Consider the following 10000-nt stretch of genomic DNA (forward strand, 5'->3'; position numbering starts at 1 on the left):
TTTTCATTTTGAAATTGTAAAGTAATTATAAAAATCATCTCTTTTTCTTGTAATGGTTCCTGTAATTTTGATTTTGAAATTTCAGAGTAAATTATATCAATCATCACTATTTCTTGTAAATTTTCTTGTAATTTCCTTTTTGGAATTGTAAAGTAAATGAGTTGAATTCGGCTTTATTAAATTTGCACGTATTCACAGGCATTTTATTCTTGAGCCTTCTACTAATACATACATACATACATACATACATATTTACATACATACATACATACATATTTACATATATACATACATACATTCATACATACATTCTGTCTATCAAGGCACTTCCCCTAATTTTGGAGGGAGAAGCAGAAATAAAAAAAAGAGCAAAAGGGGACTTCTCTTCTCTTAGCTCCTCCCGGCCTGACGAGGAATTCAGCTGAGTTTGGTTGGTACTGCTAGGGAGGGTGCCACAGCCACCCCTATCACCCCTTCCCTTGTCATCCACCAGAAATGAACCTTCATATCCCGAATCCCCTACTGCTTCTACCTTAGTGGTCACCAAGGCGACCGCAGGAAGCAGCTGCATCACAATCACTCGCCATTCATTTCTATTTCTATTATGCTCTTTTGCCTCTTTTACATCTCTCCTCCTATGACCCAGAGTTTTTATTCACTCCTTCCATCCACTTAAATCTTGACCTTCCTCTTGTATCCCTCCCATCAACTCTTGCATTCATCACCTTCAGCAGACAGCCATTTTCCATTCTCTCTATATGGCCAAACCACCTCAACACATTCCTACCCATCTAGCTGCTAATTCATTTCTTACACACGTTCTCACTCTCACTACTTTGTTCCTAACTCCGTCTAATCAAGATACACCATCCATACTCCTCAGACAATTCATCTCGAACACATTCAATTTCTGTCTCTCCGCCACTTTCATTCCCCACAACTCCGGTCAATACATCACAGTTGGTACAATCACTTACTCATACAGAACTCTCTTGACATTCATTCCTAACCATCTATTCTTTACCACTCCCTTCACTGCCCCTAACACTGACTACATCATTCATTCTCTCTCTGACGTACATTTGCTTCCACTCCACTCGGGTCTAGCACAAGTGGCTGCAACCCAACTGGTCGCAGCCAGTTAGGTCTCTCTCTCTCTCTCTCTCTCTCTCTCTCTCTCTCTCTCTCTCTCTCTCTCTCTCTCTCTCTCTCTCTCTCAGAAAATACTTAGTTACATTAAATCTCAATTAAGCACTAGGAACAAAGAATCAATGCTAACCTTCATTATAATGAACTAGTCATTGAATGGTTCTAAACTATATTTTTCTTGAATAAAATTTGCCTAATTGTCAATAGGGACTGCCTATCAAGGAATTGAATAAGTTTAAGTTTACAGTGTAAAATATTTGGCTACAGTACATCTGCAACAATGGCAGCAAGCATACTCTCACAGCGAGGAAAAGAGAAATGCGTGTATGATGGCTATACATACGTTTTGGACAGACTTGGAGCTGATAATATTACCGAGTTTTGGAGATGTGAAAGGAAGAGATTATGTGAGGAGAGAATTCACGTAAAGAATGGTGAAATTGTAAAACGTATAATTGAATAATCTCATATTGCTGACCCCGCTCAAGTGGTAAAAGGAAAAGTAATATCGAAAATAAAGGTGCGGGCTCCAGAAACAATGGAACAAACATCTGTAGGCTGCAAAACAAACTAGGGATACAACATCCAACTAAATGGAAGTTTATCTATAGTTTGAAAAGGCTGCAACGAGGAAGAGATCTTTATTACGAACAGTTGATTGATGGTCAAACGCCACCTGGGAAATTGAAAAAGTTTCGAGAAGCAGATGCGCCTATAAAATCAGTAGTTATGCAGTTTGAGAGGAGAATAATTTTATAATATTTGCGAGGAATTGCATATAACTTTTCCTAGATACATAGTTATATCTCTGCAAAAATTATATGACTCTCTAAGCATTAATTTTATTTCAATAATTCAAATGTTTAATAAAATTAACTATTTATGTATTTTTCTTCAATTCCACAAAACCATTTTTGCAACCATTTTATCACTAAATATAAATGTGAATACATATATTCATCATTCCATATTTTGAATTAAAAAAAAAATGTGATATATGGTAGTGGCAAGGTAGCTGCTAGCAGTAAGCCTCTGCAGCCAGTTAGGCTGGCCACAGTCAGATGGTTTCCACTCCACTAACTGCAGCAACAACAGACCCCAAGTATTTAAACTTATCTACATCCTCAAGTAACTCCCCATTCAACGTGACATTCGACCTAGCACCACCATCCCTTCAGGTACACCTCATTACCTTACTCTGTCACTAATCGACCAAGCTTTTCCCCCAAGTCTGCAATCAATACCGTATCATCCGCAAACAACAAATGATCGACCTCCCACTTATGATCACTATCATCTATCAGTATCAATCCCTGACCAAGCAAGCACTCAAGCATTCACCTCTCTCAAAACACCATCAACTAACAAATTGAACAACCATGGTGACATCACACATCCCTGTCTCAGTCTCACTGTCACTGGAAACCACTCACTCACTTCATTTCTTAATGTAACACACGCTCTTGTGCCTATGTATAAACTCTTCACTGCTTGCAACAACCTTTCACTAGTTCCACACACACACACACACACACACACACATATATATATATATATATATATATATATATATATATATATATATATATATATATGAGCCAATAATCAGAAAAATTTAACAAGAAAATAATTTATTAAAAATTATAATAATACTTTATAATAATAATACTTTAAGAAAAATATGATGAAAAGGCATATAGCTTTGTAGTTTATATTATTATTATTATTATTATTATTATTATTATTATTATTATTATTATTATTATTATTATTATTATCAAAAGAAGGCGATCAACATGTGCAATGAGTCAAACTTGACTCATAGAGAGCTGGGCCAGACAGCTTTGTAGTGAACTTTACAGAACTTTGAAGCAACAAAATCAAGAAACTTTTAATAAATTAAATGATCTAAAAGATTTAGAAGACACCCACTAGTTCCTACATATTATGCCAAATCACACAATTTTCATTGAGTTTTTTTACTTAGAAGATATTAGCTCTAGTCACTTACCAGTGTATGAAAAACGAGTTTAACTTTTGAAAGCGGTTGACGTTTTGGTGGTAATCCCCTGGCGTAGCAGACCCCATTCGAAATATGATAAACATGCGCTTACACAATCATCATCAGCATCAGGCATTACTAGTCCACTGCAGAACAAAGGCCTCAGATATGTCTTTCCACTTGCATCTGTTTATGGTCATTCTGTACCAGTTTACGCTTATAAACTTCCTTAGTTCGTCAATCCATCGTCTTCTCTTCCTTCCCCTGCTTCTTTTGTAATCTCTAGGGACCCATTCTGTCTCATTCTTATTATATGCCCTGCCAATGTCCATATCTTTTTCTTACATGTTAGAATATCCTCTACTTTAGTTTGCTCCTGTATCCATTTTGCTCTTTTTCCGTTTTTAAGTGTTATTCCCATCATTATTCCTTCCATAGCTCATTGAGGTGTAAATAACTTATCTTCTAAGGCTTTAGTAAGGCTCCAATTACCGTATTTCATTTCAGGCAGTGTGACGATATCTAACATTAAAAAACTAACATGCCTGATCACTCAATAATAATAAGAAAAAAAAGATAATACGTTCTCGTGTACCTGTATAGGGGTGGTATGTCCATGGCAATCGAGAATCTAACTTTTTATTCTATTTTTTTTTTCTTTTTTTAAATCATACCTTTAGTCGGCATTGATCTTGCTTCATAATAAAACTGTGTTTTAAGTCGTCTTTTGTAATTCAATGTATATATATATATATATATATATATATATATCTATATATATATATATATATATATATATATATATATATATGTATATATATAAAAGAGAGAGAGAGAGAGAGAGAGAGAGAGAGAGAGAGAGAGAGAGAGAGAGAGAGAGAGAGAGCATTTCATGCGAGACCTTTTTGAATTACAAATAAAACTGAATCAGGTTTTGCTGTACATGAAAGATATATTTGTGCAACTCTTTGAATAGTACTACATTCGATCCTTCTCTCTGGTTACGGTTCACTTTCCCTGTGCCTACACATACACCGAATGGTCTGGCCTATTCTTTACAGATTCTCCTGTGTCTTCATACATCTGACAACACTGAGGTTACTAAACAATTCTTCTTTACCCAAGGAGTTAACTACTGTAATTTAATTGTTATGTGGTCACTTTCCTCTTGGTAAGGGTGGAAGAGACTTTGGCTATGGTAAGCAGCTCTTCTAGGAGAAGGACACTCCAAAATCAAACCATTGTTCTCTAGTCGTAGGTAGTGCCATAGCCTCTGCACCATGGTCTTCCACTATCTTGGGTTAGAGTTCTCTTGATTGAGGGTACACTCGGGCACACTATTCTATCTGATTTTTTCTTCCTCTTATTTTGTTAAAGTTTTTATAGTTTTTGTAAGAAATATTTATTTTAATGTTACTGTTCTTTGAATATTTTATTTGTCCTTGTTTCCTTTTCCTCACTGAGCTATTTTCCCAGTTGGGGCCCCTGGGCTTATAGCCTTTTGCTTTTACGACTAGGTTTGTAGCTTATCAATTAATAATAATAATAATAATAATAGTAATAATAATAATAATAATAATAATAACAGATGATTTTCTTTATAGTATTTTCAGAGAATGGTTAATTAAAGCTGAAGAATGGTTGAGAACTCTTGGAATATAGATGTATTAATCCGTGAACAATATTCAGGAACAGGATTGAAACAGAGGTGTGGTTCGCCAGTCGATATCAAACATGATAGAAATGACTACATAGCAGGTGTAACTCGGGACGGATAATGTTTATGACATCGACATTGTCCCTCGTTGATATCGCTCACTATCGCCTAGTTCAATGTAACGATGCTACATTTAACATCATATTTATGTAGGCTACATGAGGGCTGTGTCTTTTCTATTGTAGATATTACCATGAAATTTGGCAGGAGCAGAGAAACTAGATTTCCCACTAATCCCTGAAATGTTCATTTGGATATCTGAATCATTCTATGAACAATTTACTCCACCGCCAAAACTAACCATTCAACCCTTACCGAAATAAACGTTTACTGTGGCTTTTCTATAGCACATATCAACATGAAAATTAGCATGGACAAAGTAGATATCCATCCCATAAATCCCTGAAAATTTCATTCAGATGTGTCAAGTATTCTACGAGTAATTTACTGCGCCGCCGAAAATCGACCTCCAGTGGATATCGAAAAATGGCTACTGCGACTTTTCTATGGCAATTATCAATACTAAAACTGGCTTGAATACAGTTCACATAACACGCATCAAACCCTGTGAAAATCATTTGGATATCTGTAAAACTCTAGGAGTAGTTTGCTCCTCCTAACTCATTTTTTAGCTAAAAATCATCACTCGCGAACAAAAGTGACAGCCAGGGGACGCTTATAGCAGGTATGAACATGAAAATTGGCAAAACGAAAATTTATATAAATCCAAATAATCTCTTAAAATTTCATTTGAATAGGGTAGGGGAATGACTGGGCTACGAGTTGGATCAGATCTCTTCATAAACATTTTGGCATTTCATATAAATGTCACTCCCTTTGACAATAATAATAATAATAATAATAATGATAATAATGATGATGATGATGATGATGATGATAATGATTATTAAAGCAAGTTAGTTCTTATTGGATCAAGACATACTAGGCTACCTACGAAATGGTTGTTCAAATGAACAGAAATAATGACACAGTGCCGATATCTAGTAAAGTTCGAAATCTAGGTGTATTTCTTGACTGCAATCTGATAAAAACTTCTGGTTATCATCCAAGAAATGTTGCGTTTATAAAAACAAGTACCTGGACGAAAATCCTGTTAATTCACTAGTGATAAACTGTGTTATTACCAGGATTGACTACTGCAATTCTATCTACTACAATTTACCAAAAGTGCAACTTAAGAAATTACAAAACATAATAAACAGAGGAGCAAGACTGAAAAAAGGTGTCCCACCTAGAGAAAGGATCACCCCTATTACTAATCGATTTACACTGGCTGCCGATTAAAGCGAGAATTGAATTTAAGATAAATACAGTCAAAAGCAAATGTCCTGTCGTCTCCTGTCTCCCTCTGTCACCCCCCAATATCTATAGATTCCAGAATTTCAGGTTTAGAAGAGTTTGGTTGTTAGGGGGGAGGGCAACGGGCAGGGGGAGGATGACGGTGGGCCAGGGAAGTAGCCTACTTGTTAGAGCTGTAAGGGGTGTGATGGTAGGGGCACCACGAAAAATTATGGATGAACGTAAATTCAGTGTAATTTCTGCAGATCTTAATTCTATCATTAAAATGATTCTAACTTATAATTATATGGTATACTTCTTGAGTTATTTGCTATGCCATTCTCACAAACAACTTGTTGACGAAAAAGATCAATGTTTAGTTTGGAAATATATTATGACCCGACTGAAAAATCTTTCGTAAACAGAAGCTAGGAGTCCTCTCTCTCTCTCTCTCTCTCTCTCTCTCTCTCTCTCTCTCTCTCTCTGTCTCTCTCTCTCTCTCTCTCTCTCTCTCTCTCTCTCTTCCATATATACATATATACACACACACACACACACACACACATATATATATATATATATATATATATATATATATATATATATATATATATATATATACATATATCTAATGTTACTTGGGATACTACAAAAAGGAGACAAAGACAGAAATTGATTGTTGAACGGTTGTGAGAAGGTATTGAAAGTTACAAGATAGAGCGTGCTAAAGATTCCAGTATTGATAATGAAGTGAAAAGAGAAGCCATGAATGACTGGAGAGAATATCTAGACAGGAAAGCAGATGCGGCTGACGAAGTTATGAATACAATGAGAGGCTATGGTGTAAGAATTGCTAATTGAATTATTAATGAAATATCTACTGGGGCAAAGAAGAAGCATATACCCTTGAAAAAGAGGGATGAATCTATTATAACAACAAAAGGTGAAGAAAGGCAACGTTGAATGGAACACTTTAGTGAGGTCATGGATAGAGGATAGGAAGAGAATAAGTTGATTGACATACCTAAAGTTGAGGAAGACCTTGATGTGCCCATGAATGAATTCAGTGTGTTTGAAGTCGAAGTTGTCATTTAAAAACTAAAGATATGGAAAGAGCCTGGATACGATGGAATAACTACTGAGTTGATATTGGCCGAAAATGATGTGACTCCCAGAATACTAAAAAGATTATTTTGTAGAATGTGGCATGAAGAGCCAAAACCTGATGAATAGGAGCTAGAAGTGTTGGTGAAAATGGCAATTAAAGGTGATCTGACTGATGGCAATAATTTCAGACACAACACTTACGTCAGTACGCTTGAATATATACAATATGGCCATCCTAAAGAGACTAGCGAGAAAGACTGATGAAAAGCTGAGATGAACAAGCAGGATTTCGAAAAGGTAGAAGTTATACTGATCAAATTTTTATATTAAGAAATGTGGTATATCAATTGTAATATAGAAATCCACTTTTGTTGGCATTTGTGGACTATCAGAAAGACTTTGATTGTGTGCACCGGCCAGTTTTATGGAGACTCCTACATTATTATGTAGTTCCTCTTAAATAGGTACATTTGATTCAAGTATATTCATGAGCATAGCAAGTGCAAAGTTAATGTTACTGGATCCTTCTCTCTGGTTACGGTTCACTTTCCCTTTGCCTACACATACACCGAATAGTCTGGTCTATTCTCTACAGATTCTCCTCTGTTACACCCGACAACACTGAGATTACCAAACAATTCTTCTCTCAAGGGGATAACTACTGCACTGTAATTGCGCAGTGGCTTTTCTTTCCTCTTGGTAAGGATAGAAGAGACTCTTTAGCTATGGTAAGCAGCTCTTCTAGGAGAAGGACACTCCAAAATCACACAATTGTTCTCTAATCTTGGGTAGTGCCATAGCCTCTGTACCATGGTCTTCCACTGTCTTGGGTTAGAGTTGTCTTGCTTGAGGGTACACTCGGGCACACTGTTCTATCTGGTTTCTCTTCCTCTTGTTTTGTTAAAGTTTTTTTTGTTCATATAGGAAATATTTATTTAAATGTTGTTATTGTTCTTAAAATATTCTATTTTTCCTGGTTTCTTTTCCTCACTCGGCTATTTTCCTTGTTGGGGCTCCTGGGCTTATAGCATCCTGCTATTCCAACTAGGGTTGTAGCTTGGCATTTAATAATAATAATAATAATAATAATAATAATAATAATAATAATAATATAATGAATTTCCAGTGAACAGTGGAGTACTCCAAGGGAATGTGTTGTTACCTATGTTGTTTATCCTCCCCGTGGATGTTGTAGCCTAATGCATAATAAAGTCGGGGATGGTTGAGAAGGATTGGACTGGATAAGTAACAGGAAATTAGCTAACCTAGAGTACGCTGATGACGTTGCCCTTATTAGCAGCATATCACAGGACTTGCAAAACCTGCTTACCAGAATGCATGAATATCACATGAAGTTGGGCTCAAGATAAATAGAAGAAAGACAGAGATGAGGAGAATGGAATATGCATTGGAAGATGAAATATTAGAATGAGAGAGAATTAATGAGGTGGAATCATTTAAATATTTAGGACTATGATCTCTAATAAAGGATCTTTGTAATTTGAGTTAAATGAAAGATTGAAAAAAAAGCAAATCCGACAATGGGTAGGTTAAGTAAAATTTGGAAATAAAAGTGTGGAATTTCTCTCTATACACACTCATTGTACATCATAGACCTATAATGGACGTCCGTATAGAAAGGGTTTGTTATTTTTTTTTTTTTTCGTAACGTTTTAGATTTATTAATAGCAATATTTTCGGTTGAGGATACTGTAGTGTTGCATAAATTGCATAAAAATCACAATTAAACGAATTCATAATTTCACCGCCGAGTTACAATCTCCCTTCCATTCCCTCTTTGGTCGTTTTACCCAGGACCCACTCTACGGGAGTCTTGCTTTAACCGAACAGCTATTTTCACCATGAGTTAATTTTATCAATTCCACGTTTTTAGTAGATTCTGGTATTCAAAATAAGTTTATAATAACATGTTTTTCTTTATTTTCAGTGTAATTTGTCTCAATTTGTGTTGAAATATGTGAAAAGTAACAAAATTATGCACCGTGCATCCGAAAACAAGCTGCTGTCGTTGACTTCGGCGGGTGTTGTTATCAAATTTAGATTTACCATCACGACACTTTATAATATATTTATATATTTAACGTTATTTATGGAAAAAACCTATATCTAAGGGAGAAATTTAGATTAGTAAATAAGTTTCGATTCACATTTCTTGGTAATCATTTGAAAACAATGATGATATTCGGACAAAAATACTTCCGACCAATCAGCTATTAGGAAATATTCCGAGCTAAAAGGGCACCCCTGCGAGTCGGTGGAAATATGCCTCGAGAAAAAAATTTGACTGTAGTCATTGTTCACTGACCGTGTCACGTGACGAGGGACAGCATCTGGCCCTTAGGGACTATCTTGATGTCCTTTCTGGGCTGCCCAAAGGCAAGAGCCCAGGTCTTACACAAGGTAAGGCAATCTATACAGACAGACATCCTGATGTCCGTGAGAATTAGGTTTTTAATAAAGTTTTGAAATAAGTAGTCATTAGGAGTACTAATGAATACTGAAAATATATATATTCAAACAGAGTCTCTATTAAGGCAGAGATTCTGAATGAGTAAACCCTTTTTTTATAAATTAATACTTTTCTGGAAAGAGTTTTCAAGTCCGTGAGATTTAGCAGACGAGTAGCTCTTTCAAAAACCGTCAGATAAAGACAAACAAAATGCATTTCTTGCCTCCTGTGTGTGTGTGTGTGTGTGTAGGTCTAA

At 35.7% G+C, this 10000-nt stretch overlaps 1 protein-coding gene across 1 annotated transcript in view; it reads left to right on the forward strand.

The window, feature by feature from the left end:
- The window catches only part of LOC137631691 (trypsin-2-like), a 30090-nt gene extending 30068 nt beyond the window's left edge, over window positions 1–22 (forward strand). The window contains exon 7 of the mRNA XM_068363571.1: window positions 1–22. This exon is cut by the window's left edge and continues 139 nt beyond it. The gene's annotated coding sequence lies outside the window, so the exon portion shown is untranslated.
- The last annotated feature ends 9978 nt before the right edge of the window (window positions 23–10000 follow it).

Source organism: Palaemon carinicauda, chromosome 3 (genome assembly GCF_036898095.1).
Source record: "Palaemon carinicauda isolate YSFRI2023 chromosome 3, ASM3689809v2, whole genome shotgun sequence".
NCBI classification, from domain to species: Eukaryota; Metazoa; Arthropoda; class Malacostraca; order Decapoda; family Palaemonidae; genus Palaemon; species Palaemon carinicauda.